Source organism: Chanodichthys erythropterus, chromosome 13 (genome assembly GCF_024489055.1).
Source record: "Chanodichthys erythropterus isolate Z2021 chromosome 13, ASM2448905v1, whole genome shotgun sequence".
Lineage (NCBI taxonomy): Eukaryota > Metazoa > Chordata > Actinopteri > Cypriniformes > Xenocyprididae > Chanodichthys > Chanodichthys erythropterus.
In genome coordinates this window covers 3356870-3370082 of record NC_090233.1, presented here as the reverse complement: position 1 = coordinate 3370082, position 13213 = coordinate 3356870, and the positions used below count along the sequence as shown (strand labels likewise).

General features: G+C 35.2%; 1 protein-coding gene across 1 annotated transcript in view; it reads left to right on the top strand.

The window, feature by feature from the left end:
- The first annotated feature begins 1332 nt into the window (after positions 1-1332).
- Positions 1333-13213, top strand: part of pho (phoenix) — a 59341-nt gene continuing 47460 nt past the window's right edge. The window contains exon 1 of the mRNA XM_067406393.1: positions 1333-1507. The gene's annotated coding sequence lies outside the window, so the exon portion shown is untranslated. The remainder of the gene's footprint in view (positions 1508-13213) is intronic.

Sequence of the window (13213 nt, the reverse complement as noted above, 5' to 3'; positions counted from 1 at the left end):
TTGTTTTTATTTTATTATGAGCAGTTTAAATATGTTTTAATCCTATTACTTTAGAAATGTTTTATATCCTATTTGTTTTCAACACACGTTTTACTTGTTCAAAGCTTTTTTTAAAATGGTTATTTTTATTTGACATTAAATAGCCTAAGTTACATAATATAAGTATTATGTGTAACAATTTGAACATGAAGGAAATAATACGATCAAATATACAGTCAAATGTTACACATGTATTAATATGTTTGAATTAATAAAAAAATAATAATAAATAAATCTTCTCAAACTCTGTGTCATTGTATTAGCCTATTTAAAACGTGGAGAAAATAATTTAAAAATAAAAACGGCGTAGTTGTAGCCTATTCTCGCAGTAGCCTATACACGACTGTGTTTGTATCCATTCATTGACTTTAAGCATATAGGCTGTTTTAAAATTTTGCTCTTTGTACATCATGATATATTATGCATATTAGGCTTATATTAACAGAAAAATGACTTTATTTAAAAGTATTGTTGTTAAATACTGTAGACATCATGAAACTGCGGTTCTGAAACTGGGGATGCGGGTCTGCAGCTGGATACTATTGGATGAGATTAGGCTTGTTTGAGATAGCCTCGCCTGAAGTTCAGCCGAGAGTAGGCGGCTGCAGTGAGGGGAGGAGTGAAAAAAGTGCAGGCAAGATGGACAATTCTCCGTTCTCGTAGTGCATCAGACACCTGCGAGATCAAAGGCGGATATCGCGGGATTCACACTTGTGCGCTGTGTTGCTGATAAACTGGATGTAATTTACGTTCTGTTGCTTTTATATGAAAATAAACATAATGAACAATACACCCAAAGTACTTGTAATTTATTTCCATTCGAAGGATGTGTGTAGGCTATCAATCATTTTTATTTTAATTACAGACATGTTTTTATATTTTATAAATATGATAACAATCACATAACCCATAGAGAGATCGCACTGTCAGAGACTTTTTGAATATTCACACATAATTTATATGCGTAAAATCATGGTGTTAGTGTTTTAAAATCAAACATTTTTAAAAGAGATCAATACATCACGGTTTTTTAAACCAATAAGCTTTAAGCTATGTCGTCAGCAAGTCGTTTCCCATCATGCTTTTGGTCAGCGCAGTCGGTGTATGAGGGGTGACTTCAACAAAATGTGATGATTGCTAAGCAAACTGAGAGGAGAACTAACGTGTATACGCACGCCAGCCGTCTGGCCAAAATCCCATAGTATTCAGGCGTCAGACGTCAGATATGAGACGTTAAACGTCACGGTCACGTGTTGGAGCTGCGCTCAAAGTGCGCGGCGGCGATAGCGGCGACGTAGTTGAGAAAGTATATTTTTTACTTATGAGGTGTCGTTTCTCTATTTACGATGCTAACTAAGCAATCAGTCGTGTCGATCGTCGCGTACCTTGCCGTGAGCAGAAGCCGTGACCAAAACCGTGTGAGAAGCTACGTGAGAAGCTACGTGACGTCTGCGCCGTGACGTCTGAAGTAAGTTTTGCCAGTTGTTATTTTGTAAATTGTCTGAAGTTCTGTAAATTAGTGTTTTTGCTTTGTTTTGAGCAAAAAGAAAACACATTTAACGCACCTCAAAATCGCTGAATATTTCTCCATTCCTAATTTTGTTTAAATATGTTGACGAAAACATGACCTAACGTACACTATTAGCCAATCAACTGACATTAAAAGATGTGCTATTGCTTAACTTGAAAATGCCTGGGCTTAATGTCCTACAGTGACAACCAGAGACAACTAATCAACACATTTCTCCTGTCATAAACACTACTGCTAAGATAATGACAGCATTATCCAAGTAAAACATATTGTTACAGAGTTTTGTCCCCCATAGAAATCCTTTATAAAACAAAACAAATCAAACAAAAAAAAAAAAAATGCATGATGCATTAAAGACAGTTAAATTAAAAGACCAAATTCGAAATTAAAAGATTAATTCACAGTGCAAGCTATGGCCTATTATCAAACACTTTAATCATGTATTTTAATAGAAATTATAATATTGTAAGCTATATACCAGAAAAAAGAAATGCACATGCAGAACAAACTGTCATAGGCTATTAGTTAAGACAGCATATAAAAATAATTATTCTTGGGATAAGCATTTCTCATATGTCAATGTACAGTAAAACTATATTGTCAGAACATGGTTAAAGAAATTTAATGGTTATAGTTCAAAAGTATAAGTATGGAAACAGATAAGCTTAAAAATAAGGAAAATAAGCTTAAAATATTCCTTATCCTGTGGCTCCCTCTATTGGACAACATTTTCAGGCGAACCTCTTTCAGATGAAATGCTGATCGTTAAGAAATTGATTAGCTTCCCGAGCATCAATAACTGTATTTGGCTTCGATGAGTCTGAGACTCCCGGCCTGAGATTGTGTCCCAGACGGCAATAAATAGTTCGTGAATTTGTAAATATTCATGGCTTAAACAGCTGGAAAATTGACTGTACTGCAGTTGTGGATGTTTTTCCCAGGCAGGGTTATTATAGTTAACTAAGAAAAAATAAAACTAGCTATTAAACATTTATGCTAATCGAAATAAACCTGAATATAAGAAAAAAAATATATATTAGTTAAAAAAAAACTTAAACTAAACGAAAACTAAATGTTGCCTTTGTCATTTCGTTTCCTCCCCTGACTTTCAACCGACGAGATCATTATCTTTTCATTAACCGACAAGGTAAAATTAGAATTAAACGAAATTACAATGAATACGTGTCTGTGACCCATTAATAAAATCCCAGGGGTTTAATTAGTTTTAGCCTACATGAACAAATAGCAGAATAAACAACAGAACACGAGGATTCATCATCATCATCGGGCAGCAGCACTTCTGAATGGAGAAATCCTATAAAAGGAATAAATAACCTCTGCGCGAAGTTTATTTCACCTAAATAATAAACATATTAACAAAATAAAAGGAACAAACTGCGACAAGTAAGTTATTTGAGTTTCGGTTCATTTTTGAGAAGTCCACAGAAAGGAAATTCTTTTTGCTTTCTTTATTTTACAGGCATTTTTTTTTCTTGTGAAATAATAGGCCTATTTAACCCTTCACAGATTCGAAATGTTACATAAATGTGACCATAAATGTCTGAGTATTTTATTTTTTTCCCGCTTTTATAAGAAAATGTAAGTGATCGCGTCGGCGCCTCACGCACACACAACATTATTTATTTTTTTATGACTGAGCACTGTTCTTAATTCACTTACCCAGCGACATCACCTAAAATATAACTAAAGCTTAAATATAATAATTCAATTTATTGCATTAGACAAATCGAATGCAAGCACATGAACAAATAAATAAGTCTAGGCCTACTAATAATAATTAATGCAACACATCTCAAACGAGCGTGTATAACCATGAAATATATTTGTTTATTTCGTTGTGCTAACCTTAATGTTTTTTATGCCATTGCAGCACTTTTACATTATTTTTCTACGTAAACATGCTCTTAAAAAACAAAAAAACAAAAACCTGTTTGACCATTGAGTTCGTCTCTGCTGTTTTATTTGTTTAGCTGCTTCAAGCAAAGCGCGCACTTGCAGTGTTACCATGGCCACTTATATGCATTTTTGGGCTTGTTATTATTATTATTATTATTATTAGCCTATTATTATTATTATTATTATTATTATTATTATTATTATTTTCCATATTAAGAGGTGAAAGCCTTAGTTCAGCTGGAATAGCGGTGTGTTCTTTAAACGGAGAAAAGTCAACAAATGCGGTGCTTGCGCAACAGAGGTGGCCGGAGGAATGGCCAAGCTTCATTCAGAGAGACAGATTTATAATGCTTCCTACATTTATGAACATTTACACCTTAATTAAAGCTTCCTTTGGACAAAATAAGAATAAAGCAAAAATATTATTATCAATGTTATCCACACATACATTATCCAGACGCTAGTCCACACGTACGTTATCCAGACGTTTATCCACACGTACGTTATCCAGGCGTTTATCCACACGTACGTTATCCAGACGTTTATCCACACGTACGTTATCCAGACGCAAAGTAAAAAATATACTTTCTCAACTACGTCGCCGCCATCGCCGCCGCGCACTTTGAGCGCAGCTCCAACACGTGACCGTGACGTCTAACGTCTCATATCTGACGTCTGACGCCTGAATACTATGGGATTTTGGCCAGACGGCTGGCGTGCGTATACACGTTAGTTCTCCTCTCAGTTTGCTTAGCAATCATCACATTTTGTTGAAGTCACCCCTCATAGTCTCGTCACCGAATGGAACATTTGGAGCGCCATAGCCGCTATCGCCGCCGCGCACTTTGAGCGCAGCTCCAACACGTGACCGTGACGTTTAACGTCTCATATCTGACGTCTGACGCCTGAATACTATGGGATTTTGGCCAGACGGCTGGCGTGCGTATACACGTATGGCAAGCCAAAGTACTCACAAACGCCTGGTCGGACGTCTGATTGCACACTGACGCGTCAAAAGCGCGCGTTTTGACAGCAAAACGCGCGTCCTCGATGTGTGATTTGCGTTAAGAACGCGCGTTCTTAACGCGCGCTTTGGTATCATAGAAAACGTGCGTCAAGAACGCGCGTTTTTGTGTACCAAAACGCGCGTTCTTGACGTGTGATTTGCTATTAAAACGCGCGTTCTTGACGTGCGCTTTGGAGTGACCAAAAACGCGCGCTTTTGACGTGCGTTTATAATAACAAAAATGGGCGTCGAATACGTGCGTTTTGAGTCAGACAAAACGCTCGTTATGAACGTTTAAACAGGTAAACCAAACAGGCAGTGCAAACGTGTGTTTGAAGTGTCCATCAGGCGAAGAGAACGCGCTCTTTCCTTAGTGTTCTCAAAAGTGCATGTCGAAAGCGTGTGCTCACTCTTTAGGGCTTTGAGTCTGTTATGTTTTTGTCCGCTATAGGTTTAGGACAGCATTATCATTAAACTCAACCAAAACAACATGGAATTATCGAGGATAAATTTGGCAGATGATTATAATGGTTGAGTTATAATTAATATGAAATATGCATATGAAAACGTAAAACTATTATTTAAAATAGCCGTGGGGGAATGACAGTGGATATACCTTCGATCAAGGCCAAAACTTTGTAAGTTTGTAAGGAGCCAATAAAATATTGCCTCGTGGATAATATTTTTTTCCCCCTCAATTATGTCGTTAAGACATCTTTTCTCGTAATAACGAGATGTTATGTTGTTAAGACATCTTTTCTCGTAATAACGAGATGTTATGTCGTTAAAACGACATTTTGTTGGCATATATGACGTGAATGTATAGGCTACCTTTATCTGATCTATAATAGAGAATTTATCATGCCTTTATCACACTTATAGTGTAAATATAGTGTAAAATACCTTTCGATGCCTGTATCGATGGCAATGCCCATACACTCAAAAAAATGATTCAGGCCCTTCATAGATATGACACATTTAAATTTAATTCACTTTACTTAAACATATCTAATTAGGAGTAATACGTATTTATATTTAATGAGTCTAACATAAAATATTTAAATAGTTTAATCTATGAAATTTATTTAAATTTGACCAACTAAATTTAATTACATTTGGGAAATGGAAGTGCACTCAAAAAAATGATACATTGTATTTACTTAATTTTTTTATGTCAACAGGTTCCACGTAACTTGGTTATGTTGCATGTAATTAAGATTATTGGTTTCAGTTAACTTACATTTATTACATAAGGTTAACTCAATGCCATTTAGTTGAATCAGGCAGAGGTGGGAAGTCCAGGGGTCAGAGAGTAAAAGTCCTGTCATATTTTTATTCCACCACTGAAGCATTAATGAGATAAATAAGTGTTTAATTGAGTGATGATTGAGCATTATTGAAGACACCTGATGAAAACAAGCAGAATCACCAAAGGAGAAAATCACAATTTTTAAGACACCATCATCGAGGTCAGGGTTTGCTTTAGTTGAGCTCTTGATCCTTGTCTTTTTAATATTAGATATTGATTGGGCAGTTTTAACTGCATTAAAACCAACCAGACAAGCAAAGTTAAAAGATGATCAGGTGGTGTTGGTTATGTTTTCACATAATCATTATTTGATCTGAACTCATTTAGAGCCCAATCTCTGAGTTAGATTTACATTATTGATTACAGCAGCACTGTGATTCTATAGCAGAAGATCAGCTTTATCAAAATATATATATATTTTTTTTAGAGATGTTGTCCTTATCACAAAAAAAAAGCTTTACTTTAGGCACACACAGACATCAAGAATCAGCGTATGAATCTCAATGACGGTGACAAGCAATATATTCTGATCAACAGATCAACTCTGAACATTAGAAAACAAGCTACTAAAAAGTCATAGAAAAACAGCAAAATTTAAATAGTGAGAATAAAGAAAATTACTAAAACAATTCAGCTCATAATTTATTCATGCAGCAATGCATGATGGGAGGCATGGATTAATTTTGATTGGTGGCACCCAGAATGCACTGCAACATGCTTTATTATTCTCACCACTGTTGAGATTCACAGGCTGATTCTTGATATCTGTGTGTCTAAATAAAACTCGTTTATTTACATCAGAACTTTAAAAAAAAATTTGTATTGATAAAGTTGATATTCTGCTGTAGAATCACAGTGCTGCGGTAATCAATAATGTAAATCTAACTCAGAGATTGGACTCTAAATGAGTTCAGATCAAATAATAATTATGTGAAAACATAACCAACACCACCTGATCATCTTTTGACTTTGCTTGTCTGGTTGGTTTTAATGCAGTTAAAACTGCCCAATCAATATCTAATACTAAAAAGACAAGGATCAAGAGCTCAACTAAAACAAACACTCATCTCCACGATGGTGTCTTAAAAATTGTGATTTTCTCCTTTGGTGATTCTGCTTGTTTTCATCAGGTGTCTTCAATAATGCTCAATCATCACTCAATTAAACACTTATTTATCTCATTAATGCTTCAGTGGTGGAATAAAAATATGGCAGGAATTTTACTCTCTGACCCCTGGACTTCCCACCTCTGCCTGATTCAACTAAATGGCATTGAGTTAACCTTATGTAATAAATGTAAGTTAACTGAAACCAATAATCTTAATTACATGCAACATAACCAAGTTACGTGGAACCTGTTGACATAAAAAAATTAAGTAAATACAATGTATCATTTTTTTGAGTGCACTTCCATTTCCCAAATGTAATTAAATTTAGTTGGTCAAATTTAAATAAATTTCATAGATTAAACTATTTAAATATTTTATGTTAGACTCATTAAATATAAATACGTATTACTCCTAATTAGATATGTTTAAGTAAAGTGAATTAAATTTAAATGTGTCATATCTATGAAGGGCCTGAATCATTTTTTTGAGTGCTAAATTACCACAAAAGGAGGAAAAATTCATCACTGTTGTTTCCATCGCCGTTTGTAAGGTAGCCAAGACAACAGCAAGCCTTGATACGCTGTGTTACTGTTGCGGTCGTGTACCGAGACAAATAAATATGTTCGGTCTTTGCTGAGACATTATTATTGTTATTTATATTATTATATATTGCCCAAACACCTCATCGCCAGCTCTGCTAATGGTCAGCTATCGGAATGTCTGAAGTTCTTTTCCAAATGTAGCCTATAGCAAATAAGTTTAGTTATTTCTTTATTCTTTTACTGAAACTACATGAATTTAGTTTACGCCTACATCATTTGATGCACCGATCGAAATTACTGAAAATTTGCGACCGAAACAGCAATTTACACGCTTGTCTAGAAGGGAACCTTATATAGCGCAAATTTGTGTCTAACTTAGAATTTAGACCAGCTAAAATATATTGTTAGACCCAAAAATATCTTATCAATTAATTAAGTAATAAAGACATGTATTTAAGAAATTTAATAAAAACAGAATATTGCTTCAGCCTTATTCAAAGGCCGCGGAAACATGGATTCGTTTGTTACGCAATCCATTCTACACCCGACGTTCTTGGTTTTCTTCCTATTTATTAAATATAGGCAATTGGTTGATGAAACATTGATTGAAATTAAGATACAATTTCTACAAAACGAAATTCACTTTAAAGAAAGACTTACTATAAAACAAAACTTAATGAAGTGGTCAAACTTATGTCTAACCCGCTGCATGTCTCCCGACATTGCGCATCCGTCATGCTATTCACTTTTCATAATCAACATGTGACATTTAAAAAAAAATAGTATTACGCTATAGCCCAAAATTTAAATATAAATATGAAACTAAACTGGCTACATTTTTATCCCTCTGGCCGACGAATGCGCCGGCGCGTTCTGATGGATTTTTTCCTCATGACAGCTGAAACAACTTAAAATAGACATTTCGTCATTTTTGGCGATAGCCTACAGATTAGTGCAAGACTACAAATGGTCTACTTTTTTACATTTTATTTTATATTTATGCTCATAATAACAACAACACCTTGTAGGCGACTTTTGTAAAATAGAATAAATAAAAACAGGGTGCGCTTTCAGCTGTCTCTCTGCGAGAATCTTTCTGAAACAACTCAAAAATTAATTTAAACTCGGCGAATAACTGTACCTACAAGAAAGAAACATCTCCATTTGATAAGAAATTTGTAGGTCTGTGTTAAATAAGAGGCGATCTATCCGCTGGAATGTGTTGTTTCTGAAATCATGGCCAGTGCTCGTTGAGGCTGTTATCCGTTCTCTTGGCGCTCCTTTGGTTTTAATGAGTAAATTAGCCTAAATATTTATTCCTGCCGGTATTTTAGTCTGCGATATCAAAATCACTAAACATTATATAGCTAGGCCTATCATATAGGCTAGGCTATAATATTATTCAAAAATAATATCAAATAAATCAATGCAATGATAATTCACCACATGATTCACTGTTAAATCAGCTTTTGTAAACTGTGGGGCAGATGGACTCAGGTGCACAACAAATTTTAACACATGACATCACTGCTTGTGGGAGGGCCCCCATCTCATTCTTTGCGGGGGGCCTCACAGACTTGCTACATATAGCCTATGTAGGAGCCTATGAAATTAGGCCATAACTTGTACAGTCACCCTTGATAACAGATTACTCCAAATTGTAATGTTAAAGCATTTCCTATAAAGCGGCTTTAAAATTATAGGGCTAAGTATTGTGAAAAGCGCTAAACAAATAAATGTAAACTGAACTGATATAGGCTATATGAGCTCTATAGATCAGATAAAGGTATAAAGGCATTTTTCGTACACGTCACGTACAAAATATGTCGTTTTAACGACATAACATCTCGTTTTAATGAGAAAATATGTCGTTTTACGACATAATTGAGGGGGGGAAAATATTATCCACGAGGCAATACGCCACCGTAATATATAGCCAAGATGATCATACATGTGGTGTAGTATTTTATTGGCTCCTTACAAACTTACAAAGTTTTGGCCTTGATCGAAGGTATATCCACTGTCATTCCCCCACGGCTATTTTAAATAATAGTTTTACGTTTTCATATGCATATTTCATATTAATTATACTGGATTATAACTCAACCTTTAGCCTATAATCATCTGCCAAATTTATCCTCGATAATTCCATGTTGTTTTGGTGGAGTTTAATGATAATGCTGTCCTAAACCTATAGCGGACAAAAACATAACAGACTCAAAGCCCTAAAGAGTGAGCACACGCTTTCGACATGCACTTTTGAGAACACTAAGGAAAGAGCGCGTTCTCTTCGCCTGATGGACACTTCAAACACACGTTTGCACTGCCTGTTTGGTTTACCTGTTTAAACGTTCATAACGAGCGTTTTGTTTGACTCAAAACGCATGTATTCGACGCCCATTTTTGTTATGATAAACGCACGTCAAAAGCGCACGTTTTTGGTCACTCTAAAGCGCACGTCAAGAACGCCCGTTTTAATAGCAAATCGCACGTCAAGAACGCGCGTTTTGGTACACAAAAAACGCGCGTTCTTGACGCGCGTTTTCTATGATACCAAAGCGCGCGTTAAGAACGCGCGTTCTTAACGCAAATCACACGTCGAGGACGCGCGTTTTGCTGTCAAAACGCGCGCTTTTGACGCGTCAGTGTGCAATCAGACGTCCGACCAGGCGTTTATGAGTACTTTGGCTTGCCATATACACGTTAGTTCTCCTCTCAGTTTGCTTAGCAATCATCACATTTTGTTGAAGTCACCCCTCATACGAGAAGAGGGGCGACGAAAGTGTCACGCTTCTTATCACACGTCATTGGTCACGGCTTCTGCTCACGGCAAGGTACGCGACGATCGACACGACTGATTGCTTAGTTAGCATCGTAAATAGAGAAACGACACCTCATACAACGTCATATTAATGAGCTCGTCCGAACGCCATATCCACCGACTGCGCTGACCAAAAGCACGATGAGAAACGACTTGCTGACGACACAGCTTAAAGCTTATTGGTTTAAACATCCGTGATGTATTGATCTGTTTTAAAATGTTTGATTTTAATACTCTAATACCATGTTTTTATGTGTATAACTTATGTGTGAATAGTCCTAAAGTCTCTGACAGTGCGATCTCTGAGTTATGTGATAGTTATCAGATTTATAAAAATATATAAAAACATGTCTGTACTTAAAATAAAAATGATTGATCCAGACATCTTTCGAATGGAAATAAATAACAAGTACTTTGGGTGTATTGTTCATTATGTTTATATGCATATAAAAAGAAACAGAACTTAAATTAGCTACATCAAGTTTATCAGCAAAAAAGCGCGAGTGTGAATCCCGCGATATCCGCCTTTGATCTCGTAGGTGTCTGATCCTCTTGATCCACTTCGAGAACAGAGAACTGTCCGTCTTGCCTGCACTTTTTTCACTCCTCCCCTTACTGCAGCCGCCTACTCTCGGCTACATTTCAGGCGAGGCTAGGCGCATCTCAAACAAGCCTATTATGAATATTCGCGTAAGCGCCACCCAGTGGAACAGAATAGGCTTGTTTGAGATGAGCAAATTCTGCGCAGAACCGATCACCGGTGATCACCGCGAGATGCATGCCGGTTAGAAATGTGTCCGAGGGTGGTCCGCCTTGCTCTGATGCTGACGTGTGTCAAAAACCTCTGTTATGAAATATTCGGTGTCTGAGATTTTCGGTGACACTGGGCGGAGCTTGCATGAATATTTACAAGTTTCCTGTTTTGAGTAAAAGCGCCACTGAAAATGTTAGCGCACGCACTTTGGCTTACATTAAAGGTAATTAACATATGGTTCAGCGTTAAACGAAGTCAAGCTTATATTCTAACTGCACACGATTTTATATATAAGCTATATTGTGTTATGTCGTGTCATGTGTTAGCTATGTTTGATATGAACACAGGCAATGATTCACCAGAGGTGTCGTTAAGATTCGCTAAACGAGCCAATAGCGTTTTAAGAAGCCTATTTTTGTTGTTTCTGTATTACCTTGAGTCTTTTAAGCATATAGTTTTAAAAGTTTGCCGAAATGTATGGGAGCATAATAATATTAATTTTTAACTCCTGTGGTGAAGACAGCAGTAAACTTTCCTAATTTGCAGAAGCACTTCTAATCTGGGTAGACTTGAATTTCTATATGTAATATATTTCAAAAATTGCACACATGCATGAAAACATGTTAATGTACTTTAAATATAGTTTAATGATTACCCAAATAGGCCATGATTAATTATGCATGTGATAACTAATATATCTATAGCTAATATCCTTGATTCATTCCCAAATATAACTTTTGCTAATAAATATCCCTGTACACCAGACAAAGCTGACACTTTTATTTTTCACTTTGTTTTGAACAAGACAGTGTATTAAAAATTTTAATAATACAGGTTTGTAATAAAGTCATTTTATTATATAATTCAGATTGAATGTGTCAGTAGCAAACATGAGCAGACCAAACTTTCATCTGTCTGAGATCAAGACCCTGTCTAAAGTGTGTTAATGTGTGTTTAAATACAAGTGTTTTTGCTAATTAAATATGTCGTATTATATGTTGTGACTTCTCATTGGTGAATAAAATTTCAACAGAATCATTTGCTCTTTTTTTATTCAGAATGAAACTACTCTCATTATTTACTTTCATCTTTGATATTACAGATATGCAAATTACTACATGGTCTATTATTTTAGCAGCTAATTTAACATAAATAAAATTTTGTTATGGAAAGCTTGTAGAATATAACTAATACATTTCATTGTGAATATACTGCAGGTTTGATCATTTAGTTCCATATATAGTTTCATATCAACACTGTGTTAAACTGAATCCTGATTCACAGTGCTTCATGTTTTTTCACATTTAAAATGTTTTGTCAATGAAATGCATCATTTTGTGGGAAAAAAGTTTGAGAATGTTTCCTAATAATATGAAAAAAATAACACTTCACTTTTAACAAAGTCTCTTTAAAATTATTTACCAACTGAGCAAGCAATTAGGAAATGACAGTGAGTATTTATGTCTGATTATCCACATAACAATAATATTCCTCATACTTTTGCCAATTGTCTTCTCCATATAAATATTTGTAAATAAAACCCACATTAATAATTTTAGTTTTGTAGCTGATTAATTTAACCACTTGTAATTCAATTTTAACATTTTAATTGTTGTGGAAAGTTTGTAGAATTAAACTAAAACCTTATGAATGTGCTGCAGGGAAGCTAATATCACTGTCTCATCATGTTTCTATTCATAGAGAGCATTGTGTGTTTTGCAGAAAAAGATAAAGAAGTTTTACATTAATTCATACATGTCAAAAACATAAACAAAACAAACCTAACCTTCATTGTGTTTTAATAATAATAATGTCTGGTTAAAGTTATGCAGCCTATCATCTGAGAAAGCAACTGAAACTTTTATTATGCAACCACAGATACATTTATACAAGTTATCTTATCAAACGAACTAAAATAAAATCAAAACAGTTACAAACAAACTCGATGGCTCATTTCCTAACGATAGACCAGTGGCTGTAATCACTAGGCCTACTAAATTATATCACACGTCATGTCATAACACAATGTAACCTTCAAACTATTGAGCATACATAAACAGTTATTAATAAAAAAGAATCTTATCTTCATTCGACGCAGAAACACAATCACGTTACCGAAAACAGTTCTGTGATCCAAGGACAGTCTACTAACATTTTCAATGGCGCTTTAACTCAAAACAGGAAT